Genomic DNA, 12,815 nt, shown 5'->3' with positions numbered 1-12,815 from the left:
GGGAACTCCTTAGTAAACATTCCAAATTGACTTCAGAGCTTGTTTCTAGGAAACCCTAACTGAGGTACTTACATTACCAGGAGTAGCAGATACATAATAAATGCATATTTTATTGATCTGAAGGCACAATATAAAAAACTTTACATTTATAATCAGAATTATTTGCAATCTAGTTGCCTAGGACACTTTAGGAAAGGGATCAAATTAGAATCATGCTAGGATTTTGACTTAGAGCTTTAGCTTCTGTTCGTAGCCCAGAGCCTGATATCATAATACCCTTTGGACAAATTCTGTTGTGTGGAAGAGAAAGCCAACTGCTTCTGTAATTTTGGCCACATTTCTAACATTAAAATATTGTAGTTTCAGTTATAGCAAGATAATTACTAATTTCCTCTGTTACTGTTCTCCATAGGCCAAGTTCCTGAAATAAAAGAAAGAAAGTCTCAGGGAACTGACTCCAGAAATCTTTTTTCCCCCCGTTATTGTCGATAATAGTAGACTATTTGCTTTAAAAGAGGGAAAAGTACAAAAACTGTTGCTGTCTGGGATATGACTCATAGCAAATCCACAGGAAGAAGCAGAATGGCATTTTAGTGTTTTCTAGATTGTAAATTTAGTGAGGAAAACGGCTATATCTTTCTTCCACAAAGGACTGGGTGGATTTTGGTTAGCAACTCCATTCTCAACTACTGCACCAGGAGAGCTTCTTAAAGGAGGGAGATGATAGCCTTTACCTTTGTTTTTATTGAACTCTATAGCTGGAAATACAAGCTCATAAAACCGTTTTCTTCAGTGCTTTCAAGACTTTTTGTTCAAGATATATTCAGGGGTGACGTGATGCATCTTTCCTCCTAGGTATTTAATAAAGATTCTATGAGGCTGGGCTTGGACAACTCTGGGGAGTTCTCTACATTACTAACATTTAAAATAATCTCTTCCCTTAGTCTGCAGATCCCATGTAACCTAGAATGAATTCTTTGCTCAGAAACATCTTAGGCCCCTAGACAATAGACCTCTGATAACACCATAATCCTGCCAACCATACAAGTTGAGACAAGTCAGACACCCTATAATGAACCCAATTTAGGCACCAGCTGGGGCTTCTACTATAATTAGAAAAGAATTGATTATGTAGTGTCCTGCTTAATGCTTTCCCTCAAAACTAAAAATAAAAAATAGATAATGATTTAAATTATTTAGCAATGAAATACTTTTGACTTCTTGAGAAAGCTTACAAAAAACAAAGGGTTCATAAACCTCAGGAAAACAAGCTTTATATTTTTAATTTTTACATTTTTCTTGACTTCATCTTTTTTTCCACCACTTTCTTTCCTTTTACTCATTCTTTAAGTATGAACATGTTAATTATTTTTTATAGCAGACAGCGCCTTTCATTGAACAATTAAAAGCACAACAAAACATGCAAAATATAGGCATTGGTATCCATTACTAGATAAATTTACAGATATTAACTTATCATTTTCATATAAATAGAAATACAATCTTAAAATATGAAATACAGTGATATATCATGATAAGTAGCTATCATTGTGGTTCAAAACAGAGCAAACTGAAAAGAAGTGATGTAAAAGTCTACTTTAAATGGAAAGAAAATATCTTGAATATTTTACTTAAGATATAGCCTTTTGTTAAAATTCATTCCTTTTTTTCTGCTAAATTTAGATGTAGAACATTTTGTTGAAAAGAATTTGGTGGAAAAATACTGACAAGACATGAATCAAAGCATGAATATAGTATATATTTGATATTTCCTAGCCCTAAGATAAAAACAGAACAAAACAAACAAACAAAAACCATGTAAAATACTATAGTTAAACACTCTTGGTCACTATGGAATTTCTTAAATGCAGACAAATGATTAGTTCAGACTCTATATTTGGATAGTTTTCTTTTATTCTGACATTCACAAGAACACAAAATGGGCTATATAAATAGTAAAAAAAAAACGAAACAAAAAACCCCCAAGTATATAAGCCACAGAGAGAACTATATAAGGTTCTCTTTTTTCCTGAAATGTATTTGTTAATTTCAGATAAACTTTCTGATGTTGTTGTTGTTATATGCCATTGAGTCACCTGTGACTCACAGGGACATCAGCCCTAAACTCTGTTCCATCCTGTGTCAATCTTATTGTCTCTGACACATCCACCTCCATCCATTACCTCAGCCACTGCATCAATCCATCTCATCGAGGGTCTTCCTCTCTTGTGCTGTACCTCCACACTCCCAAGCATGACGTCCTTCTCCAAGGAATGGTTTTTTCTTATAACATGTCCAAAGTATGTCAGACAAAACTTTAGAATTCTTGCCTCCGAGGGGCAGCCTGGTCCCATCCTCTCCTGGACAAACCTGTTTGTTCTCCTAGCAGACCATGGTATGTTCAATATTCTTCTCCAGCAGCTCAAACACATTAATTCTCCTTCTGTCATCCCTGGTCATTGTCCAGATTTCTGATGCATAGCAAGTAACTGCAAGTGGCCTGAATCAGGCACATCTTAGTCCCAAGACTGAAATGCTAGGATATAAGTTGGATGTTTGACTAACTCAGGAACTCTTAGGAAAAGAAGTCTTGTGATCTGCTCTTTTGATCATAATTGCTTGTGAGTCAGTTCTACTAAGTCACGTGAGGGTCACCATGAGTCAAAATTGGCTAGAGGAACTAAGAAGGTGTGCTGGAGAAACCTAAACCCCTACCTTTGAATTGACCCTCCATCTGGTTTCTGAGGCTGTAAATCTTGACCAGAACTTAATCTTTTCCATTGAAAGTTCAGTGAACTGTATGTGTCAAGATTTTTGGTTATCAATACAACAAATAACTGAGAATAAATGTTAAAAAAATAAGCCAGTAAGGCTAAAGTCAGCTGAATTATTTTATGTTGACTGTGATCATAATTTCTGGGAAGTCATTAAGAAAATTTTGTGTTTCTTTATTATTATGCCTGCTAGGCATCTTTGGAGGATATTTTAAAAATGTTATAATCATTTCCTTTGACTAGTTGGTTATAAAGAGGAAACTGCCTTGACCGTTTTCATTGTCTGTTAAATACAGTCATGATGATGTTTAATATATTAAGAAGATTCTTTATAATAAGTAGCTGATTATCACAGGAAACCTGAACAATCCTAGAATGTTTTTGCTTGACCACTGTAACCTTAATGCTTATTCATTTGTTTGCAATATATTAAACTCCAGAAGAACAGAATATCTTAATTATAAACATGAAAATACAAAATCACATCATCAGAACAAATGTACAATGACAAAAATGGAGTAAGTTAGCAGTAGGGCAGGGCTCATGGTTTTGTGCTAAGAACTCCATCACTTCAGTTTGTAAAATGATAATAATTAAGCCTAATGGTATCCCTGATGTGATGATTGAAAGATAAAATCCATGTAAATACAATTCCTAGCATAGTCCATAGTTATATCATAAGCTGTTATTGTCATTATTATTATACTTACGCATCCCAAAAATGTATATTGCAGATTTCAGTGGGACTAGAAATCCATTAAACTAAATGAAAAATGAATACACCTGTTTTTAAAGAATCTCATTTTAGAAATAGCTTTATAGCCACTTACTGTTTCTCTCAGGGGATGGAAATTCTGGCTTAAACATTTTTATTTGCTCTGAATCAACTGCTATCTCTCCTATTATTAAAGAAATAATTAGAGAACAAAAGCCAGTGTGTATTTATATTTTAGAAGCTCTTCATAGTGCTGAAAGTAATCATTTTAAGATCTAGCCATGAAGCAAAGGAGACATTTATTCATAACACTTTCTAATAGTGATAATAGATTTGAGAAAAACTGGTAGCAAAATATTTCTGGAGTTACTGAAAACAAGGATTTCATTTAACTTTATTGTTTTTTTTGTTTGTTTGGTTGCTTATGGCACTGTTATTTTATCTCTTCGGGATTATGTTGACAATTATCTGGCTCTTTATACAAAGGAAAGCAAAGGCTTCAGAATGGCTCTAATATACATGGGGAGTTAGGAGAGAAAGCAAGCAAGAGAGAATAGATAGAGAATAGATACATTGTACGCATCACAAAAGGCCTATTGGGTCTTCTAAAAATAGGAGTGTGACCTGACTCAATAGAAATCACAAACTTGTCTAAAAAGTAAGGCTGGATCTCTGTGTTCAAGGTTACTCACTCCCTTGAACTTCTGTTGCTTGTATAAAGTCTTAATATGGTTTTGATTTAAAAATTTTAAATTGAGAATGCACAGAGCAAGATAAGGATATTATGATGTAAAGGTTAAGGGCATCTTGCAGATTTGCAAAGGATTACCTGTATCCTTAGAAATTGTATAATATAAGGAAATAAATGAAACTATTGAGTCAGTACTTTCTCTTTTTTGCCTGGTTATTTATTATTCTGGTCTTATAGATCTGCATTAATAAAAGATTAAAATGAAATTCTTTATTATATGTAATCCTACTTTCCTATAGTATACTTTCTTAAAGAGTGATTTTTTTCTATTTATATGTATAAATAAACCTTAAAGTGTTACTGTTTTGATATTAAAATAAGGAGATAGGATGTCTAAAATAAAATTTAAGAGCAAAGTTATAGTAGTTAATATTTACTGTGTAAATACTTAAAATTTCACTTTTAAACATAGCTGAGAATAGTGTACATAGTCTCAAGAGCAGTGATATTGGAATAGAGAAGTAATGAAGATTATTGGAAGAAGGAGAATGGTATTTTATTTATTTTCCGTATGAAGAAAGACTATTGTTATAACATATGGTAAATAATTGCCTGTGAGAGAGTAAAATAATTTATATATTCTGCTTTTGTGACTTAGGATTTCTAGTCCATAGCATATTGTGCTACTAACCAAAGGGTCACAAATCTTCACTAGTAGCTCCATTGGAGAAAAATGGGCAGGATCTCCCTGTTAAGATTTACAGCCTCAGGAAACCAGTGGTTGCTGTGAGTCAGAATAGATTCCAGTGATGGTGAGTTTGAGTTTATTACTTGAGATCATTTGTAACTCAATGATATACCATATGGAGTCAGTTTCATCTTTAATATGTTTTTGTTGTTGTTGATTGCCTTTCAGTTGAGCATGACTCATAATGACCGTATGAACAAAAGGCCTCACGCCCCTCTGCAACTATCGACATTTATCGAAGTTCATAGCATTTCCAGAGGCATGTTGTTTAGGAAGTGGATGCCACTCCTGCTTCCTATATTTTTAATATATTTTGTGCATAACCCTAATGGTCTCATTTCTATTTTTATTTTCCCATTTCTGAGAAATTATGGTATAATTAATTCTCACTTTGTAGTATATACACCCCAATTCCTACCAATATTTCTGGACTGTTTCTGGTCTTCTCTAATTTGATACATACTCATGGCTTCTCTCCTGTTACATCTAGCAATTTTGAGACCTTCTTTATGCAAATGCGAACTCTTATAATTAAGAAAACATTTTAAAAATATGCTATTTTTGAAGATTTTTATAAGACTTGAAGGCAATGTACACATAACCACATTAAAGTAGCTAAAATTGGAGAGCTGTTATCCCTGCTTTTGGAGAGCTTTGTGCTTTATCTCTTTACTATGTGTCCTTTTATAGCAATTCCCCGCTATAGAAATGTATCTTCTACAAAAGAAATCCATCAAATGCTATTCTAGTTTAAGGGACTCTTCTGTCCTCATATATATTCTGCAAATAATTTTATGTCCTCAGTGACTATGAATTTTAAACTGTTAAGCACAGGTTTAACACTTCTTCAAGGATCATCGACTCCATTATTAGTGATGCATTTTGTTGTTGTTAAGTGCTGTCAAATTGTAGGTGAGTCATAGTGACCATATGAATGAAAGATCTGAACACTGGTGTAACTTTCAACATTTCTCTAAGTTCATAGGGTTTCTAGAGGCAAGATATTTTGGAAGTGGAAGCCTCTACTGTTTCCAAGCTTGTTTGAATTGGTGAGATCCTCCAAACACCACAAAGTAGCTCTTATTGGATTGATATTGTTGTTGATTGCTGTCAAATTTTGCACGATTCATAGTGACTCTATGAATAAAAGGCCTGAAGCTTTTCTATAACCATCATCATTTATTAAAGCTCATAGATTTTCCAGAGACATGTTGTTTAGAAAGTGGATGCTATCTTGCTTGGATCCACAATCAACACTCTTAGTATCATAGTTAAGAAATGAAAAGATGAGATGCTTTGGGGAAAGCTGCTACCAGGGACCTTTCAGGAGTGCTGAAGAGCAACGATGTCAGTCTAGAGACTAAAGTATACCTGATTCAGTCCATGGTCCTTGCAGTTACTTACTGTGCATCAGAGAGCTGAACAATGACCAAATATGAAAGAAGAATCATGCTTTTGAGTTTTGGTGCTGGAAACGGGTATTAATCAAACCACAAAATCCCAAGAGAAATAACAAGTTTATCTTTGATGGGGTGAAACCAGGCTGCTCCTTAGAGGCAAGGATTTTGAAGCTCTGTCTCACATACTTTGGGCATGTGGCAAGGAGGAACCAGTATCTGGAGGAGGACATCATGTTTGAAGGGTGGAATGACCGCACAAGAAAGGAAGACCCTGGATGAGATGGTTGACTCAGTGATTGGGGTAATGAGGGCGAATGTGTCAGAGACGATAAGGTTGGATCAGGATAGATAGAGCACTTTTCAGAGCTGCTATACATAGAGTTGCTATGAGTCACAAGTGACCTGATGGTACTTAACAACAGTAACAACCTGCTCTCTTGGAAAATGGTTGGAAATCTCTTCTCATTTGGTTTTGCAGCCTCTGGTAACAAATTAGAGGGTCAGTTATGGGTTGGCAGCACAATAGCAACAGCAATAGAAATATCCTTTTTGAAAGGCTACTCATGGAAATAAGTTTCTTGAAATTTTACTCTATTAACTGAGTTAAATATCTCAGATGTTTTCTAATTCATTGTTATGTATATTTCTCTCCTATATAGAGGTTGTTGCTGTTATGTGTCATTGAGTTGCTTGCAACTCTTAGCAATTACATGTACAAAAGCTCTGAACCCTGCTCTATCTTGAATCAACCTCAATGTGTCTGATACTTGCCTCCTCATTACTCCAATCACTGAGTTAATCCATCTCATCCAGGGTCTTCCTCTCTTGCACTAACCTAACAACAATAGTAATATTTTGTGAGTAGATACTAAAGATGCTGGCAAACATCTTGTATGTCTAGGAAACCTACCTTCCCCATAAGTAATTACCTTGCTCAAAATGTCAGTTATGTGAAGTTTAAAACCTTCTGTGTTAGAAATTAAAATATGGCATCTCTACTCAATTGATCTCTATTCAGTGGATTCAATATAATCGTAAGTTATTATGTGAAATGTGGTTATTCACACTTCTGAGGTAATCTGGTAGTGAGGTGAATATCCTGTGTCTACATTCTTGACAGAAATTAGTAAATGAATGACTAGCTAATATAGATATATTAAAACATTTATCTCTTTGCCATGAAATTTAATTGGATTTCTTTTACACAGTACAATACCCAGTTGAAAATGTTAATATTTTTATATTAACTGAATATTAACTAAAAAATGATTACACTATCAATGAAAATACTAGAAGTTAAACCAAAAGATCATTTATCAGAGAAATTATTAGGAATAAGACTTTGGTGACACATTGTTGTTGTTGTTGTTGTTATGTGGTGCCGAGTCGCTTGCGATGCTTAGCAACTCTGTGCATAATAGCCCATAACTCTGCTCTGTCCTGAGCCAATATCACTTTATTTGACACATCTACCCCCATTAACCCAGTCACTATGTCAATTCATCTCATCCAGGGTTTGCATCTCCTGCAGTATCCCTCCACTCTGACAAGCAAGATGTCTTTTTTAAGGACCAATTCCTCCAAGCAGTATGCACAAAGTATGTGAGATGGAGCTTTAAAATCCTTGCCTCCAAGAAGCAACTTAGTTTCACTAAGTTATCCCTCTCCAGGATAGACCTGTTTTTTCTCTTGTCACTTCATAATATGTTCAGTATTTTTCCCCATCACCATAACTCAAACAAATTGATGGTTCTTTCACCCTTATTCATTGCCCAGTTCTCTGGGGCATAACAAGCAATTGTGGAGACCGTGACCTAGATCAAGTACACCTTAGTTTCCAGACTGACATCTTTGTTCTTCAGCACTCTAGAGAGGTTCATGACAACAGACTTGATCAGTGCAATTCATGTTTAGATTTCCTTACTGTTGTGCTAAGACTGTTGATTATAGAATTGAGCAAGCTTAAATTGTTAACATGCTCAATATCTTCCCCGTCTATCACAGTGTTGCCAATTGGCGCAGTGGTAAGAATCTATATTTTCTTGATGTTGAGCTTTCAATCCATATTGGGAACTTCAGTCCTTGATCTTCTGCAGCAAATACTTCAAGTTCTCCTCAGTCTTGGCAAGCAAGGTTGTGTCATCTACATAATCCAGATTGTTGATGAGTCTTCCTTCAATTCTGATGCCACATTTGTCCTCGTTAATATAGATTGGAAAAAAAAATAGATGTTAATACTGTCTGTTGTGATAAGGTTTTAAGTCTATCAATCCTTGCTAATTAGAATATCACAAATTTGGGATAATAAAATATGTTACTTTTTCACTAATATTAAAGAGTTTTGATGAGTATATCATATATAGTCTTATTAAGAGGAGAGTATATGCAGAGAAGTAGAATTGGAGAACACAAAAGGAAGAACTAATTCACTCTCCATTTTATAAGCTTAAAGAAATGAAAAACAAATATATAAGCCTAGTGCTGCAATATTGAAAGATGCTATGGGCAATATATTGAATTACCCAGAAAGCACCAAAAGAAGATGGATGGAATGAATACACAATCACTGTATCAGAAAGAATTGATTGACACTGAAAAATTTCAGGACATACCATATAAACAAGAGCCAATGTTAATGAAGAATGAAGTAGAAGCTGCATCGAACACATTGGCAAAAAATAAGTTCCTAGGAATCGAAGGAACACTAATGACTTATTTCAATTAACAGATGCAGCCTTGGATACACCCATCAGTCTATGCTAGGAAATTTGGATGACAGCTACTTGGAAAACGAATTGGAATAGTTTCATATTTGTTCCCAATTCCTAGAAAAGTGATTCAATTGAATGTGGAAACTGTCAGACAATATCATTAATGTCATGTGCAAGCAAAATACTGCTGAAGATCATTAAAAAATGGCTAGAACAGTATATAGATTGGGAACTGCCAGAAGTTCAAGAATGATTTATAAGAGGCCGTGGCACCAGGGATATCATTGCTGATCTCAGATGGATTATCACTGAAAGTAAAGAATACCAAAAAAATGTCCATTTGTGATTTATCAACTATGCAAAAGGCATTTGACTATGTGTATCATGACAAGTTGTAGCTGACTCTGAGGATAATGGGAATCCCAGAGCACTTAATTATACCCATGCAGAACATATACCTGGACCAGGATGATGTTGTGCAAACAGATAAGGGAAACACTGCATGGTTTAAAAATGAGAAGGGAGTATGTCAGACTTGCATTCTCTCTCCATGCTTATTCAATCTTTACGCTAAGCATATTATACGAGAAGCTGGACTCTATGAAGAGGAGTGTGGCATTGGAATTGGAAGGAGACTCAGCAATATAAACTATCTTATGCAGATGATACAAACTTACTTGCTGAAATAGATGAGGACTTGAATCACTTGTTCAAAAGATCACGGAATGCAGTCTGCTGTATGAATGCATTTCGAATCAAGAAAAAAGACTCTTACCATTGGACAAATAGGGAGCATTAAGATGGATGGAGAAGAGAGTGAAACTGTCGATAGCTTCATTTTTCTACGATCTACAATTAACACCCTTCGTACCAGCAGTCAGGATATAAGGAAACACATTGCACTAGGAAAATCTGCAGTTAAGAAGCACTCCAGATTATTGAGGAGTAATGATGTCAGTTTGAGGACTAAGGTATATCTGATTTGGGCCATGGTCTTTCTGATTACTTGCTGTACATCTGAAAGCTGGTCAGTAAAAAAGGATGGCAAAGGGGGGAAATGATGCTTTTGAGCTGTGGTGTTGGAGGAGAGCACTGAACATTCCATGGACAGCCAAATTAATGAGCAGATATCTCTTGAAGAGGGTGCAGCCTTATTGTTCTTTTGAGGCAAGAATAATGAGACTTTGCCTCAAATAATTTAGGCATGTTGATAGGAGGAACTACTCCTTGGAGGATGACATGATGCTGAGAAGGATGGAGGGTCAGTGAAGGAGGGGAAGACCCTTGACTAGGTGGATTGACATAGTGACTGCTGGAATGAACACTTAGCATCAGGAAGTGTGAGAATGCTGTAGGATAGAACAGGGTTCAGGTCTTTTGTTCCTTGGGTCACTATGAGTAATACTTGACTTGACAGCACCTATCAACAACAACAACAACATACTGACTTTTTAAAAAAATGTAGAAACCTGAGTAATAGAATCAGTATAGAAGAAAAGATTAATTTAAAGCTGTGAGGAAACTTCATGAAAGATATCCTTGGATAACATATCATCTGGGATCCAGGTGATGATATTATCATTGGAATTATGTTCACAATTTACATGCAAAAAGGGAAGTGATGAAGTCAGTCAAATGTGGGCGTAACTCTAAATTTGTGGCTATAAGAGACTTCTCAGCTGACATCTTTCTCTTCTCTATAACGGATGAAGATTCTAGATGCAAAGGAGTTAGGGATGATATAAAGTGCAGAAACAGGTGGAAGGTCAGAGTACCCATTAATATAGCAAAGGAAGTAGGTGTGGACATTCACCAATAGATTCAAGAGTTCAGCTGAATGACACCTATCTACATAATCTGCAGCTCCTTTGATATTTGAATTCTAAAGTAGAGTTAAAGGCCATAATGAATATTAAACAGTACTTTTCAAGGTGTTTTGAAATGATAATATTTTTGTGATTTTAGGTCATTGATAAACTTTGCTTCATTACTTGTCTTCTGTTAACCACAGTGAGAGATACTGAACACTTTGTTTTTCCAATTATAAAATATTCTCTTTTTGTTTTGACTCTTCGTTTAAGATTAGGAATCAGACCTCTTAGATTTAGATGCACTTTATACTGGTAATCTTGATAAGTAAGCATTGTCTAGAGATAAAAGCCAAACAGAGATTTTCACACAAAAAACTGATATCTTCAAATAGATAATCAGGACAAAATCACTTATTTTACTTGTTAGTGTTAATTTAGACATTAGAGTGATAATTGTACTGTTTATCCTTGAGTCACATAATCTATTCTTTTGAACTTGTTATTTCTCTTGCAATATGTGATACTGTGCTAGAGTTATATGAATCAAATAATTGTTGAGATTAATTCAACATTTAAATACAAATCTGGTTAGTCATGGGTAAATACCTTAAATGTCTGCTTATTAAAATTCTCTCCTTGGATTTGGACTGCTATTTTTTATTTTAATTCTGTTGAATGGCATTGAATATTCATGATGAAGTTTCAAAATAACTGATTGAATTTCAGTCAACACATTACCATGGCAATATTACTATTAAAGTACTAGTAATTATCCTGACTTTTCTATTTGTAAATCAGGCTTTTGGAAAAGAATATCCTAGAATCCAATTTACAAAATATCCGTATTCTACCTCCTTTCTGTTACATAGTATAATGCATCACTTATACAATTTCTCAGTTATATTAGAAATTTTAAAGGTTGTTTTGGTTTTTTTTGTATTGTGGTTTTAAGTGAAGAACATGTTTTGAAAGTTGCATAGCATATACATTTGTTTATACAAGATTTAACATATAGAAGAAAATTTCTAAGAGCTTAACATAGATGATGTTCCAGTTGGAGTCCAGATGCATTTACATATGTTGCAAACCGCAGTCCTTTACACAATGTCTGGAAGAAATGAACGTAAATAGGCAAATGAACACAGAAGACAGGACAAGACTGCAACAAAGAAAAACACACTTACACAGACGGGGCAAGAAACTGCAACCTCGTGGGTCTGTGTTTATTGTATTTTATAGGGGTCTAGGGAATGATCTCATTTTCATGTCTCAGTTCTCATAGAATCATAAAAGATGGGTACAGAAACAATTCAGCAAGGGAGGTTACATACTCTGTTCCTTGTGATAGATGTTGCTTTTCACCTGAAAGGAGTCGGGAGACTGAAACAACTTAAGATATATGATTTATAGCAAGAGAGACCTCAAAGTCCCCAGCCCGTTTGCAGGACAGGAGACAAAGGTTTCTCTTTAATTATTAAACCTGAAAGTTACCTGTTTGCAGGCTGAACTTCAATAACCCCGAAGCCCACCTGCATGTGAGCTGGATTCCAATAACGGAGTCTGGTCCTCCTCAATATACTTGTTTAAGTCAGTGCTCCCTGGTAGCATAACCCTAATAGGAGTTACTAAATGGCACAAATGGTTAAGGATGAAAAGCATTAAATAAAATAGTAGCACCTCAAACTTATACAGAGGGATCTTGGAAGAATAACTTGGAACCTTGAAAGTTACCTTCGTAGTGGACTAGAGAGATGTGATTGTATGACAATGAAAGAATTTTTTTTAAATTTTTTTTATTTTTAATTATATTTTATTAATTTTCATAAACATTTACATAGATTTTGGGCTTCCACTCATTCACTGTTGCACCATTCTCTCCACCCTCCTCCCAGTTTGTTCTTGTCCAAATGCCATAGTGCTTGTCAAAGCCAGTTCTGATCAATCTTCTTTGTCAGTGTGTCCTTT

General features: G+C 35.0%; 1 protein-coding gene across 2 annotated transcripts in view; it reads left to right on the top strand.

Annotated features, from left to right (window-relative positions):
• The window catches only part of NCAM2 (neural cell adhesion molecule 2), a 781,544-nt gene that overhangs the window by 65,567 nt on the left and 703,162 nt on the right, over positions 1–12,815 (top strand). The gene's annotated exons all lie outside the window — the stretch shown is intronic.

This window comes from Elephantulus edwardii, unplaced genomic scaffold (genome assembly GCF_000299155.1).
Source record: "Elephantulus edwardii isolate Elephantulus edwardi_28Jun2011 unplaced genomic scaffold, EleEdw1.0 scaffold00253, whole genome shotgun sequence".
Taxonomy (NCBI): Eukaryota; Metazoa; Chordata; class Mammalia; order Macroscelidea; family Macroscelididae; genus Elephantulus; species Elephantulus edwardii.
The sequence above is the reverse complement of the archived record's forward strand: the minus strand, read 5'-3'. Positions and strand labels throughout refer to the sequence as shown.